Raw genomic sequence first — 16,697 nt, 5'->3', positions numbered from 1 at the left:
ACAGGGCTGACACATAGACACAGACAACCATTCACACTCACACCTACGGTCAATTTAGAGTCACCAGTTAACCTAACCTGCATGTCTTTGGACTGTGGGGGAAACCGGAGCACCCGGAGGAAACCCATGCGGACACGGGGAGAACATGCAAACTCCACACAGAAAGGCCCTCGCCGGCCCCGGGGCTCGAACCCGGACCTTCTTGCTGTGAGGCGACAGCGCTAACCACTACACCACCGTGCCGCCCTAACTTGTAACTTTTTATCTTAATTTGGGACTAAATGTAGTCAAGGTAACAATACGCTAATAATAACTAAGCTAGGCCTGTTCTTTTTGTGCACCCCTTCCCTTAAGTGCAGTAAGTAATCAGTATGATGAAGAAAGTGGCAGGCCGATCCCTTCACGCACATGACCCTGGGCGATAATAAGTTGATACCAATGGACAAAAAGCCCAAAATTTGTCAACTCTGTGACGTCTAATTGAAGGTAGATATCGCGTTGCCAGTGCTGCTGGATCCTGCAGTGCAGGCTACGATTCCACCAACAGTGTCTGCTGATGAAGCCAAATTCTAGACAACAAGCCGTTTGATTTTGACTTTAATCGCACAGGTGTAATCACCGTCGCAGAGTTGACACATAAAAAAGGTACGCTTCAATTTTTACACACTCATATCCACGCAAAAAAACTTAACAAAAGCAGTACACACGATCGTGCATACGAGATGTTGTTCTGCTGCCCTGCCAGATAATACGAAGCAGGTGAACCTTGTATCTGAGTAACCGTGGCAACACTAGGGCTGGGTTCAGCACCGTCACAGAGTTGACCACAAGTTTGTGGGACACCTGCTTTGGTTGAGCTGCAATCGAAATGATGAAAAGATGCATCGAGTTGAGTTGTATTTTCTTTAAACACCCTCGTACCCATGACATACACAGACGGTAATCCTGTCCGCTGGCTTTCAGTAGAGAAATAACACCGTTAGTTCAAACCAAGGTTGCAGGTGGAACGAGACAAGTTGACCATTTTCACACACATTTCGATTTTTTCCAACAACGAACAAATGTCAGAGAGGTCTGCTGAATTTTTTCACACTAGGCCCCAGGGAGCTCTAGCTGTATGTACAGGTTTTAGATCTCTCCACAAGATTACACAAGACTAGAGACGGCTCCGGGACACAAATTTCTCAGTATTCACAGAAACACTCATAAACGAGCCTGCGTGTTGTTGTCCTGAAGTCATGAGAACAAGAGAAAAACAGTTTAGCTCGCTAACTCTGACTCATGACGAGTATTTAGCCAGCGAGCATGTCTGTGTTTTTTTTGTTCGTAACAGGGAATTTACTACGTCTTTCAACATCAAATTACATTAGAAATTATTTTGCTAAGAACCACCTTCGGAAATGTACCATTTATGCTACACATAGCTCTGGATTAGCGTATAACGATTTATTGTAGATTTCCATGTGAAAGATAAACACACTAACGATACGAAACATGTTCCCTTGATGGTTCCACTCCAGAAACAAGGAAAAGTACAGCGTGCTACCTTTTTTATTTTGAGAGTGAGAGAGTACAGGTGCAGGCATGTTGTTCTCCACGCACACACTGTGTGTCTCTTTTATCAGATGTCTGATGAAGGCATGCTCTGGTCCACTCGTCTGTCATGATCACGCCTCATGCTGCTAAAACCACAACAAACCCCTGTGCTGATGTCAGCGACTCCATCTGACGCTTCCAAAATAGATCAGTAAGAGCAGCTACATCAGCACAAAGTGTCCAACCACAACCAGCCCACACACACACATGGTTCATGAATAAGAATTAATAAGAAACAAATGGGTGGGGGTATGGTGTGTCCTTTCTGGAAAAACAAACAGTCCTGAACATTGAGTTCCCAAAACTTCTCAAGGTAGTAAACAGTTCAGGAACTTCAGATCTTCAGCGAATGGCTCTATTTTTATTCAGCAAACCTGTGACATGAGAGCCAATAGAAAATAAGAGGGCGGGGCTGTGGTGTCTCTTCTGGCCTTTTATCGCCGTTCATTATTCATTCAGCTGAATTTTTGAGCTCAAGAATTTGTGAATTTATCTCAGCCAATAAAAACCAAAAGGGGTGGGGCTATGGTATCAAGGTTCTAGAAGTAAAAAGCTCAGGAAAATGCTGTAGGTTCTCACATTTAACCAATCAGTGACAGCTAGTGCAGGACGCTCCGCCGACACACTTCCTGTTACGCAAAAACGTTCTCAAAACGAAGTGTTGCTCCTGGAATCCTGGGTAAACTTCCTGTTTCTTGTTGTTCAGTCCAACAGAACATCAACGTCACAGAGGAGCAGGTGGAGGAACCGGAGACATGAGGAGAGCTGATGAGTCCTGACATACCGTCACACCTCCTCCATCTCTCACACACACACACACAGTATTATTATTGCTATAATTGTTTTAGTTGTATTATTGTTGTTGTTGTGTTAGGAAAGTCTTGATAAAACCATCTTTATCTGCTATCAGTGAAAACACACACACACACTGTCCTTCAGAGGCAGAGTCAATGTCTCTCACCAGCTATTCATGTCCTCACAGCCAAGAATACACACACACACACACACACATACAGTTAGACATTAAGCAACACTCCAGATATAAATGTGCTTCTCTGGTGTTACTCAAATTTACAAACCAAAACTTTCTTTTTTAATAATAATAATGGCGGCACGGTGGTGTAGTGGTTAGCGCTGTCGCCTCACAGCAAGAAGGTCCGGGTTCGAGCCCCGTGCCCGGCAAGGGCCTTTCTGTGTGGAGTTTGCATGTTCTCCCCGTGTCCGCGTGGGTTTCCTCCGGGTGCTCCGGTTTCCCCCACAGTCCAAAGACATGCAGGTTAGGTTAACTGGTGACTCTAAATTGAGCGTAGGTGTGAATGTGAGTGTGAATGGTTGTCTGTGTCTATGTGTCAGCCCTGTGATGACCTGGCGACTTGTCCAGGGTGTACCCCGCCTTTCGCCCGTAGTCAGCTGGGATAGGCTCCAGCTCGCCTGCGACCCTGTAGAACAGGATAAAGCGGCTACAGATAATGAGATGAGATAATAATAATTAACAAATGTAATTAATTATTCATCAGATCAGTTTAAAGAAAGTGTTTAGTTATTAAATGTAGTAATTAATTAGACGTCGTGTAACATCAACTAACAAAATATTACATAACTATTTAAATAATGTTGGTTTAAATTTTGAGTAAATAAATATTACAGAATATTTTTGTATATTTTACACATTAATTTAAAAAAAATATATGAAACGTTAAAGAATATAAATAAAATATAAACTGAATGGTTATTTCATCACTTATAGAGTTATAGTTGATAATGTTTTCAATATTTTTCTTTTTTCAGTAAAACCTGATTGTATTCCAGCAACTGAAAATAAAGATGTTCTGAACCACACACACACACACACCCTGGGGGAGTAAGCCATTACAGAGATGATGAGGGTTTAGAGATCCTTCCACCTGAGGTGACCCGAGTCTCTCTCACTCACACACACACACACACACACACACACACACACACACACACCTTATCACAGTATGTGAGGACGTGGTGACTGCAGTCTGACCTACAGCAGTACAACAAACACTGATAGTGATTTCTCTGCATTATGCCTCATTAATGACATTCATCAGTCACTTTAAACCACACTCTGTGTGTGTGTGTGTGTGTGTGTGTGTGTGTGTGTGTGTGTGTTTAGTGGATGGGTCGGTGTAATAACGGTGTGTAAACAGTCGTGCTGCTGGAGGCGGAGTGTGTGAGTGACAGGAGCAATAGCAGCCCTCTTTGCATCATCCAGGTTTCACAGAAGTGTGTGTGTGTGTGTGTGTGTGTGTGTGTGTGTGTGTGTGTGTGTGTGTGTGTGTGTCACTGCCAGTAAACAGCATGTCTGTTTCTCATCTTACTGGCTAAATCTAGCAGTGGATGATGTGTGTGTGTGTGTGTGTGTGTGTGTGTACTCGTATAAACTAGTGATGATTAAATGTTAAAATCTACATCAGAATAACTGTTCACGAGGTTACACCCCAAAAAAATCCTCTACACTTTACATTGTTAATGAATATGCATGGTTATGTTAATATGTTAATGAGAAACACCCCCATGTCCTTTTACTGGTTGCTTCACTGTTAATAAACGGATGAGTTGAGCAGCAGAGTCTTAGTGTGCAGCGCTGGCGTACAATTAACGGTTATTCCCCAAAATCGAGTCGTACATGAGCTGATAGGCGACGAGGCGCGTAGCACCGAGTTCCCTATAATCCATGTACGACGAGATTGAGTGGAATAACTGTTTTATTCTATCCACATTCACTGGATTTGGAAAAACAGAGCTTTTTTATTTTTTGCAAATTCGATAAATAAAAACTTTATACAAAGCATCTGACAAAATCATTTCTGCTCAGAATGTAAACAAACCGGTGAAGTGACAAGAGCAATTTGTGAAAAAATGCAATAATAATAATAATAAAAATTCTTGAAAAATAAAAAAAGATACGTTCTTACCATCAAATACTTTCATTCCATATTTTGTTGCTTTTTTTTATTTTTTGGCGGTTGGCAAACCAACTTAAAGGTGCATTACTGCCACCGACAGGGCTGGAGTGTAGAACAGGAGATTGGGGGGGGGGGATCTATTCTTTCAGTTATTTCTGATTCTTTTAAATACTTGTGTAGTATGTCCCTGAGGTGGGTGGAATACTGAAGTGTGGCATGCAGGGAATGATGTTAACACAGACTTTAAATTTTACTTCCTTTGTAGCTTTTCAGCGCTAATTTGCTCATTCACGTTTCTCTCTCACACACCACACACACACAGACGTGTTCTGGTCGGGAGAGATCCTCACTGAAAAACACACAGACACAACATTAATGACACCAGGTGTACTGACTTTGCCACTCACCTTCCCTGGCCCCGCCCTCCATTCACAATCCGACGCTTGGCCACACCCCCGCTGCCACAACTTGATAACAATTTTTTTTTGGGGGGGGGGGGGGGGGGGGGGTTGTTTATGCACCATATGGCGTGAGAAGGACTTTGATTTGATTGATTGATTGTTTTCGAGTAGAGTTTTTATTTCGTCCTCAGTTGGTTCAGCAACACGCGCCACCATTTTGTTTTTCTCTACTCACAGTATATGAGCTGATATCCTAGTAGTAGAGTAGCCAGAGTGCACGATTGCTCATATCCAGTGAATGTGGATAGAATAAAAACACATACACTGAGGAAATAAAGAAAGAAAGAAAGAAAGAAAGAAAGAAAGAAAGAAAGAAAGAAAGAAAGAAAGAAAGAACAAAAAAAGAAAAAGGAAAGAATGAAAAAAGAAAAGAAAAATAAGGAGGTTTTAGTCGTTTCTTCCCTTAACGTTCTCATGAGCAGGCGGCAGAGTGACCGGTGTCGGGTCATTTTCTCAGCTCTCTGTAAAAGAGGTATGATGCGGTGAAGCGATAAATCCACATGACTGTTTCGAATGATTCCGTGGACTGATCCTGTGGTGCGACAAAAACTTTATTATGGTTTTATCTTCTCCTCTCATACACAACCTCTCGTTAAATGTGTACAGAGAAGTTATGAAGAAAAATAAAGCTTGGAAAGGAAGGAACAGAGATCGTTAGTGGGTGTAGTTAGTGTACGTAGCAAGTAGAGTTAGCTCACTTCGCTAATCTAATCCGAGAACGACACTAGAACAAACCCGAGGACGTAACACACAAATCAAACAACAGATATTCACACTGATTAGTGCGTGATTTGTGTTTAATGAGCTAGATTTTGAAGCTACATATAGCAACTATTTTTGATCAGAGCTAAAAAAAAAAAATGCATGCAAGGCCACACCCACAAACATCAACCATACGCCCACAAGAGACAAACTAGAAGAAACACGAGCAACTCTTCAATTGTTAATGTGAACGTAGATTTTCTTAGACATTAAAATAACATGTCCTGAGGTACTTTAAGTTCCGCCCTTGTTGACCCAGACCCCTCCCCTTTCTTGTCCTTCACTGAATGTCTGTTTTGTGTGGTTTTCTTTCTCACTGATTAGCCACATGTGTGCATTTCCCAGGGTCACCCTGGAGTCATAGATAATGTCTGTGTGTGTGTGTGTGTGTGTGTGTGTGTGTGTGTGTTTGTTTCACGGTTCATTTGCTGGACACTCAGGGGATGAAAGGAAGTGAGGCCAATACACACTGACCTAGTTACGACACACACGATTAAAGGATCAGCTGTGCTGTGCTATGCTCAGATTGGCAGTATATAGTCTGTATTTAACACACACACACACACACACACACACACACACACACACAGCTTTACACAGATTTACATTAGGCTAATCACTGAATTATCATGTGTCATTACAGCGACCTTAATTTTTTTAATTTCTTCATTCTGTTTAGTATAAAGTGCTAGCTTCACTCACACAATATACTCATTTAGGAACATTAGCTAATCGGCTAATGTGCCAGTTAGCTGATATTAGCATTATCTCTACATCAGTTGCTAGCCACTAAGAACTACTGTGAGGATCTCATGATTGAGTTTGTGATTGGATGATAAAGTTTAATTTAAGCCCCGTCCATTTTGACCCAGAGATATAAAATCAGGATGTGCTCTCTCTCTCTCTCTCTCTCTCTCTCTCTCAGTGTCTGTCTCTGTGTGTTTGTGTGTCTCTCTCTCTTTCTCTGTATCTCTCTCTCTCTGTCTGTGTGTGTCTCTATCTCTGTCTCTCTCTCTCTCTCTCTCTTTGTGTCTTTCTCTGTGTGTGTGTCTCTCTCTCTGTCTCTCTCTCTTTGTGTCTTTCTCTGTGTGTGTCTCTCTCTGTCTCTCTCTCTCTCTGTGACTCTCTTTGTGTCTCTCTCTGTTTGTGTCTCTCTCTCTTTGTGTCTTTCTCTGTGTGTCTTTCTCTGTGTGTGTCTCTCTCTCTGTCTCTCTCTCTCTGTGACTCTGTGTGTGTGTGTCTGTCTCTCTCTCTCTCTTTGTGTCTTTCTCTGTGTGTGTCTCTCTCTCTCTCTGTGACTCTCTCTGTGACTCACTGTGTGTGTGTGTGTGTGTGTGTGTGTGTGTGTGTGTGTGTGTGTGTGTGTGTGTGTGTGTCTCTCTCTTTGTCTTTCTCTGTGTGTGTCTCTCTGTCTTTCTCTCTCTTTGTGTCTTTCTCTGTGTGTGTGTATCTCTCTCTCTTTCTCTGTGTGTGTCTCTCTCTGTCTCTCTCTGTGACTCTCTCTGTCTTTCTCTGTGTGTGTCTCTCTCTGTGTCTCTTTTTGTGTCTTTCTGTGTGTGTTTTTCCCTCTCTGTCTCTGTTTTTCTCTGTCTCTCTCTTTGTGTCTTTCTCTGTGTGTGTGTCTCTCTCTCTCTCTTTCTTTGTGTCTGTGTGTGTCTCTCTCTCTGTGTCTCTGTGTGTGTCTCCCTCTCTGTCTCTCTTTCTCTCTGTGTCTTTCTCTCTGTGTCTCTCTCTTTGTGTCTTTCTGTCTGTCTGTCTCTCTCTCTCTCTCTGTGTCTTTCTCTGTGTGTCTCTCGCTCTCTTTCTCTCTGTGTCTCTCTCCGTGTCTCTGTCTCTCTCCCCATGTCTCTCTCTGTGTCTGTCTGTCTGTTTGTCTCTCTCTCTGTCTACATTAAGAAGACTGTAGTTGAATGTTTAAAACGATGACTCGCATTTCCTGGTTGTTCATGATGGAATGCGGCAAGTTTCTGATTGAGACCCACACACAGTACGTCATTTATCACAGATAGCAACTGATGGCTTCTGGGAAGAAAACACACTCTCTCACACACACTCTCACACACACACAGTCTGATAGTCTGTTCTTCATCATGCCTCATGACTCATTGTCAGGGATTTAGTAAGGTGAGTCAGAGCTTAAGTTCGTTTAAGGATTAGCATACAGCGTGGGGGAGAATTAGCCGTTAGCATATGTCACCAGCTCAACCTCTCAATCCATCCATCTCTCGCTCTACTTCCCCCCGTACCAGTTTACCTTTAAGAGTTCCATCTGTGTGTGAACACTGTTTAAACCCAGCTTATAGTTAAAGTTAACTAGCTAACCAGTAAACCCTGTTTTGTTTTAATAAAAAAAACTGATCTAGCAGTCAAAGTTACAACTTACTTCCTGTTCTAGTACAATCCAGAAATCTGGTTAATGGCTGAAGTGTGTTTTACAGACATATATGGAAATGTGGGCGTGTCATGTGGGTGTGTCTGTATATTGAAACAATATCACATAGGCTATTAAAGCCCGCAGTTTTAAACGTGACTAAATTTCAGAGAAACCTTCTCTGGATATTTTAGTAATGTTTGCATATGACACTTGTCATTTAAGGAACATGAACTAACACGAAAAATAACAACAGTAAAAACCAAAAAAACCCCACCTGCTCGCTTAAATCTTTCAGCTAAGTTTGCAAAGCGTGGAATCATGATGAGCTACGGCTCATTTCTGAAAACAAACAAAATGTAGGAAGTGCATAAACTGGAACATTCTTTCACTATTTTCTTAATACTAGCTAGCTAGCTAACGTTAGCTGTTCAGTGAACTTTCCTCCACAACTGCACCATGACTGGGAATACTCACCTGAATTTTGCGCCACATTGGCAAAAAATAAAATAAAATAAATAAATAAACAAAGTTGTGAGGTGAAAGTCCAGTGTGTGTTACTAAACCTGAGATAGACTTTATAGCAAAGTTGTGACTTAGCTGGCTCACCATTTCGGTATTCTCTAAATTCATATATACAGTGGTTCTTGAAAGTTTGTGAACCCTTTAGAATTTTCTATATTTCTGCATAAATATGACCTAAAACATCATCAGATTTTCACACAAGTCCTAAAAGTAGATAAAGAGAACCCAGTTAGACAAATGAGACAAAAATATTATACTTGGTCATTTATTTATTGAGGAAAATGATCCAATATTACATATCTATGAGTGGCAAAATTATGTGAACCTCTAGGATTAGCAGTTAATTTGAAGGTGAAATTAGAGTCAGGTGTTTTCAATCAATGGGATGACAATCAGGTGTGAGTGGGCACCCTGTTTTATTTAAAGAACAGGGATCTATCAAAGTCTGATCTTCACAACACATGTTTGTGGAAGTGTATCATGGCACGAACAAAGGAGATTTCTGAGGACCTCAGAAAAAGCGTTGTTGATGCTCATCAGGCTGGAAAAGGTTACAAAACCATCTCGAAAGAGTTTGGACTCCACCAATCCACAGTCAGACAGATTGTGTACAAATGGAGGAAATTCAAGACCATTGTTACCCTCCCCAGGAGTGGTCGACCAACAAAGATCACTCCAAGAGCAAGGCGTGTAATAGTCGGCGAGGTCACAAAGGACCCCAGGGTAACTTCTAAGCAACTGAAGGCCTCTCTCACATTGGCTAAATGTTAATGTTCATGAGTCCACCATCAGGAGAACACTGAACAACAATGGTGTGCATGGCAGGGTTGCAAGGAGAAAGCCACTGCTCTCCAAAAAGAACATTGCTGCTCATCTGCAGTTTGCTAAAGATCACGCGGACAAGCCAGAAGGCTATTGGAAAAATGTTTTGTGGACAGATGAGACCAAAATAGAACTTTTTGGTTTAAATGAGAAGCGTTATGTTTGGAGAAAGGAAAACACTGCATTCCAGTATAAGAACCTTATCTCATCTGTGAAACATGGTGGTGGTAGTATCATGGTTTGGGCCTGTTTTGCTGCATCTGGGCCAGGACGGCTTGCCATCATTGATGGAACAATGAATTCTGAATTATACCAGCGAATTCTAAAGGAAAATGTCAGGACATCTGTCCATGAACTGAATCTCAAGAGAAGGTGGGTCATGCAGCAAGACAACGACCCTAAGCACACAAGTCGTTCTACCAAAGAATGGTTAAAGAAGAATAAAGTTAATGTTTTGGAATGGCCAAGTCAAAGTCCTGACCTAAAATGTTGTGGAAGGACCTGAAGCGAGCAGTTCATGTGAGGAAACCCACCAACATCCCAGAGTTGAAGCTGTTCTGTATGGAGGAACGGGCTAAAATTCCACCAAGCCGGTGTGCAGGACTGATCAACAGTTACCGCAAACGTTTAGTTGCAGTTATTGCTGCACAAGGGGGTCACACCAGATACTGAAAGCAAAGGTTCACATACTTTTGCCACTCACAGATATATAATATTGGATCATTTTCCTCAATAAATAAATGACCAAGTATAATATTTTTGTCTCATTTGTTTAACTGGGTTCTCTTTATCTACTTTTAGGACTTGTGTGAAAATCTGATGATGTTTTAGGTCCTATTTATGCGGAAATATAGACAATTCTAAAGGGTTCACAAACCTTCAAGCACCACTGTAAAGTGTTCTGGTTTTAAATTCATTATTGTTGCCATAGCTAGCAAAATGTTTGCCCAGCACACACTCTCTGTAACGAGTGAATAAATAATCACATGACCTCTGTAAACAATGGTACATCATTTCCTGAAGTTCAACTGTGGATTGAGAAGGTAAATCAGCTAATTCCAAAATATTTCTAAAAAGTCTTTCTGTTTATTTATTTATTCAACCTGATGCTTAGCATTGTATTGTATTACTGGATTTAATTACACAGTGTCATGTTTCGCACAGTCGAAAAAAAAATCGCCAGCTAGCGAAATTAATGAAGTTTGCTGAACTAGTGTTACATAGTTCTCTGTTACTCTGTTCTCCAGCTAGCACATGTGCGTTAAACAAGTGTATTATGCAATTAAAACCAGTAGCCAGGTTGACTAGCAAGCTAGCTAACTCGTGATGTCATCAATCAGGTTTGTGATTGGCTGAACACGTTTGAATTAAACGCTGATCTTTTTGACTCAGGAAATGCCGACATCAGGAAGTACAGCCATGATCAGGAGATATAAGTGCTCTGCTGAGAGAGACAGAGAGAGAGAGAGAGAGAGAGAGAGAGTAAGCAGAACAGGAAATGAAAGATTAGACAGCAAGATCGATCTAATCAACAGCGTGACCGGGGAGAGGAAGCTCCAAAAATGTGCGCGCACACACACACACACACACACACACACACAATTACGCACCTCTGTTAATTATCACGCTCACTCTTTCTTTCATCCCTCGTGTGCCTCAACCTCTCCTTTTACCTCATTACGCTACATTCAGATTCGGGTTTGTGTTCTCCAGAACATTCCACATGAACATCATGAACATTCCACTTTAATGTCTTTGGGTGTAAAAACACTCTCGTGTGGTGTGTTTGTACACAACTCATAGATATGTGCTTTTACAGAAAGGAAAACACACAACAAGATCACTGTTAAAATGCCTGCGAGAACGATGTTGCTAGGCAACTGCGATGCGCCAAGCACTGAGGTAAAAGTTTTTCGCTAGCTACACAACTGATAAATCTTTTATACCAGCTAAGTAAAAGCAGAGTGATGGTAGAAAGGAGACAGAATGGTCAGGAATGTCAACATTTCCCTCAGGTGTGTTGTTAAATCACTAAAAAGTAAAACGTTTCTATGGATAAAACTGCTAAGAATAAGCTAGATAGCATGTTGCTAATAGCTCATAATAGACAATATATGTAAAGGCACAGTGACAGTAGAAAAGTGAACAAAAAGCTCAAGATATTTCCCTCAGATGATTGGGTACATTACTATAAAAAAAAGAAAAGAAAAATGACTCTGTATGGATAAAATGACTAATTTGTTGACTAAGCTAGCTAGCACGCTAGTCAATAACTTTAAAAACAAACAAACAAACAAACAGACAAAATAAATGCACAGTGACAGAGGAAACATGCCAACAGGGTCAGACTGTTAACATTTCCCTCAGGCAAGTTGGTAAATTATTATAAAAATTATTATATATATACATATATGGATAAATTACTTGGTAATTTGCTGACTATATGCTAGCTAGCATGTTAGCCAGTAATTCTTTAAGGACAATATGGCTGTGCAAACATGGCAAAAAAAAAAAAGGCAGAATGATTAACATTTCCTTCAGATGAGTTTGGAAATTATTATTATTATTATTATTATTATTATTTTTACCTCTCGGCTGGACGTATGCTAGCTAGCATACAGCTAGTAACTTTTAATAAGGATAATATAAAGACAGAATGATGGTAGAAACCAGGGGCGTGTTTAGCCTATTTTTGGGGGTGCTCAAGCACCCCCAAAAACGAGCTCAGCACTCCCTAGCTCAGCACCCTCAAAAACACTGCTTTTGGACGTAATTTTCAGAAATAAGTGCCCTTGCGCACTGCGCAATGAATGTGTGCGCGGGCGTGTGTGTGTTCTTGAATTCACCTGTTACGTGATAGTTCTATGACCAGTAAAATACCTCTCCTCCTTCTGTCCCCATTGGGTTGCCTGTCTGCGCGAGTGCTTGCTACGACATGGTGTTTTTTTTAACTGGATTCCACGCCGATGAGGAACTCGAAGTAGCACCTGAGTATTACTGGCATAGCGAGATGTGAAGGTTAAGTAATTAACAATTACCACTGTTCAAAATGAATAGCTCCAACATTACAAATGCAGTAGTAGGTCTTGTTTAGTTAAAAATATAACGTAAATATTGTAAATGTGTAGATATCATAGTTTATTGGGTCAGCTTCTGTTAAAACATTGCATAAGTCTAGTCTTGTCTAGTCTAGTCTAGTCTTCTTGTCTAGTTAAGTCTAGACTAAATGCGGAATAAACGTGGAAACACTGTCGTTCAAGCCAGGTGCCTCTGTCAGCTCTGGGGGCTAAGCACCCCCAAAGATCAGATGCTAGAATCGCCCCTGGTAGAAACATGATAAAAATGTAAAAACTATGGGTAAAATAACTCCTGACACAGTTAGCATTGACCGCTGAGTTATTGCGGTGTTGAGATGGGTCTCGTGTCATCGTGTTTAAAAGAAGATTCCAGATTTCAGCATTTTTCACTGTTGTGGAATTTGAAAATGTTGATAGTCTTGATTATTGTTTGCGAGTTTTCACCGTCACTGAGCCTTTAAATTCTCCAAAACAAGTTAACGGGAATGTGCTAGCTAGCTAGCTTATATTCAACGTCCATGTTTCTCAGGCGCTTGGCAACAGGGTTCTTACATATTTAACCACTTCAACCACATGGTGTGTGTGTGTGTGTGTGTAAGAGAGACTTGAATGCACTATTACACACTCCTTCAATCACCCCTCCCCCCACCTGAAGCTCTCACACACTCGTTTGCTCTTCTGGAACGGAATTCAATTTTGACTGACACTCCAACGCCTCCCTTGAGAGCTAATCACACGCCTGATTAATGGCTGAGGAAGGAAAGTGGGTGTGGCTTCAATCGGTCTCACTGATGAGCATGTTTTAGCCAATCAATAGTCGCACAGAGGGGGCGGAGGTTCAGTCACACATCGGGCAATTAGACATGCAGCAGTTAGCAGGTAACCATGAGCAGAGATCAAGGGCAGTGTGTGTTTTTATCACTGCAATTCATCATCTTCACAACCTGCGACAGCCCCAGAGGGGACACACACACACACACCACTGTATACCATACTCATTCATGGAATTATCCAATCAGCCAATCATGTGGCAGCAGTGCAATGCATCAAGTCATGAAGATAGAGGTTAAATGCTGCAGGAAGGCGACAGTAACTAAAATAATCACTCTTTACAGCCGCGATGAGCAGAAAAGCATCTCACACAACAACAGTTTGGTTCCAGGACAAAACAGAATCAAATCTTTCTTAGCTGACTGACTACATTTGGGATAAAACTGTGAAAAACTGATTACTTTCCTTTTTACACACACATAGAGGTAGTTTTCAGTCTCCCTCTTGCTCTCTGAGAGCTCCTGACCTGTCGAAACCCGCGCTCTCTCTGAGCTCCGGCATTAATCAAAATTTAATTGGGCTGAAAATGAGCCATGATCTCGCTGCGCGTGACTGACTGCTGATTGGCTAACGACGAGCGGCCTTGTGCCCTTAAGCAGCGGTCACACACCGGATGCGAGCAAAACCCGCCTGGAGAACGAGAAAGCTTTCTGGACTGGAAGAGAATACAGTGCATGAAGAAGGTTGAAGTTCTTCACATCCACTTCCTCTGAGTCATCACCATGAACTTTAAAGCTGGAGTCACAGGGGATTACATCACTTACTGGCCGGATGAACAAAACCAGGCGATTATCGATCCTGGTGTGACGTGTGGGAAAGTACGGGCTAGCTTGTTTTTTTGTGATCTCACACACACACACACACACACACACGGAGTGTGAGAGCAGAGGGATTTGCACAAAATCCTAAGCACCATGTACCATGCAGCGGATAAAATTTCACAGCATGCACACACACGTGAACTTTCTCTCTCTTTCCACCCCCTTTACACACACACACACACACACACGTTTGTCTTCCTGTCCTTGTGAGGACCTTCCACTGACAAAATTATTAATGCACTTAATTAATGCTCTGCCTGAACCGAAACCTAACCTTAACCTCAGGAATGAGAAGAAAACTCTTTGGCTCTTTCGTTTTTTAATTGCTGTTAAACAACAACAACAATTATTTCCCTGTGAAGACCATCCATATGTCCCCACAAGGTCAAAACGGTCAGATTTTACTGTCCTTGTGGGGACATTTGTCCCTCAGTAGTATGTAAAAACCATGCATGTAAACACACACACACACACACACATTTCCTTCTGGTCTCCGGGCAGCCAGCAATTACAGCTCCCTTTTGCCTCCCTTCCCTCCGGTTCCCTGCTCGCCTCTTCTTTTCATCATGCTCTTTCCCTCATTACCCTTTCCGCTCTGCCCCCCCTTCTCTCTCTCTCTGGTCTAAATCATGCACATCAGCCACACACATGCCTTAAAAAAGTGAAAGCTCACAGGAAAAAGAGAGAGAGAGAGAGAGAGAGAGAGAGAAAGAGGAGGTAAATAATGACACTCTTACATCGCTGTTGGGCGGAGCCCCTGATCAGGCCCTTGACCACTCCATCACCTTCAGCAACCTGACAAATCAAATGTACGCAGTTTCCTGGGACTGACACATAGGCCACACCCCCTTCACTGGGACTGACACACTGGCCACACCCCTTCTCTGAGACTGACACACACAGACCACACCTTTTTCACTGGGACTGACACACAGGCCACGCCCCTTCACTGGGACTGACACAGGCCACACCCCCTTCACTGGGACTGACCAGTGTTGCCAGATACTGCTGACGTTTTCCAGCCCAAAATATGTTCAAAACCTGCCAAAATGCACTTGAAACCGCCCAACTTGGGCGGGAAACCGCCCAATCTGGCAACACTGGGACTGACACACAGAGGCCACACCTTTTTCACTGGGACTGACACAGGCCGTGCCCCTTCTCTGAGACTGTCACACACAGGCCACACCCCCTTCACTGAGACTGACACACAGGCCATGCCCCTTCTCTGAGACTGTCACACACAGGCCACACCCCCTTCACTGGGACTGACACACAGGCCATGCCCCTTCTCTGAGACTGACACACACAGGCCACACCTTTTTCACTGGGACTGACACACAGGCCACACCTCTTCACTGGGACTGACACACAGGCCACACCCCTAATCTGAGACTGTCACACACAGGCCACACCTTTTTCACTGGGACTGACACACAGGCCACACCCCTTTCAGTGAGACTGACACATAGGCCACGCCCCTTCTCTGAGACAATCATACACAGGCCACACCTTTTTCACTGGGACTGACACACACACAGGCCACACCCTCTTTCTCTGAGACTGACACATAGATCACGCCTCCTTCACTGAGACAGGCAGCGAAAGCAAGGCCAACAAAAGGACCAGCCTATTGTTATAGTAAACACTCTAACACACAGATCTGGGATCAGCTCCGCATCTCTCCAGTTTAACCCTTTCAGCAGGATTTAGTAATAAAACGTGACCCGAGTTCCGCTGCTTTCACACGCAAACACTGGGTACAGGAGTGGATCCAGGCGAGTCACACGTGAACTCGCCCCCGAGTATTAAACACAGTTCCAGCGGTCAAATGTAGAGCTCTGAATAGATCCACAGCTTAATTAGCGTCATTAACGTTCCTCTCACAGGTTTATTAAGAGGACGTGACAGAAATACAGCCGGCTCTGTTTACACATTTTAATTACAGTTCGATTAGCGCGCCGTTTGTCAAGCTCAATTAAGCAGTATCCTGTCTGACACACACACACACACACACACATTTAACATATGCCTTGTATGTGTCCTAATATATATTGTGAGAGACAGTGGGGAACAGAATGGCCACCATCAGACCCAATCATCGCCTGTTATTATTATAATTCATTATTATTCATTATTATTATACATTTCATGAGTAATCCAGGTAAACACGCTAACTCTAGCATGAAGCTAGCATTATAGCATGAATTTGATTGAATTGAATTAAATTATTAAATTAGCTGACAGGGTTAATGAGGTCAATTGAAGTCAAATATTTTTTTAAATTCTCTATTTATTTATTTATTTATTTATTTATTGATCACTGTAGCATTGAATTATCCCACAACTCTCTGCACTGCTGATAATTTATACTTGGACTTAGCATAACTCATGCTAGCGCTCTATAAATCTACTATCCTATATTTCACGAGTTATTTCTCATCACATGGTTCTTTATTTATAACATTTGTCCAACGGCTCATTGAAGACCTCAA

The sequence above is a fragment of the Neoarius graeffei genome, chromosome 27 (genome assembly GCF_027579695.1).
Source record: "Neoarius graeffei isolate fNeoGra1 chromosome 27, fNeoGra1.pri, whole genome shotgun sequence".
Classification (NCBI taxonomy): Eukaryota; Metazoa; Chordata; class Actinopteri; order Siluriformes; family Ariidae; genus Neoarius; species Neoarius graeffei.
The sequence above is the reverse complement of the archived record's forward strand: the minus strand, read 5'-3'. Positions refer to the sequence as shown.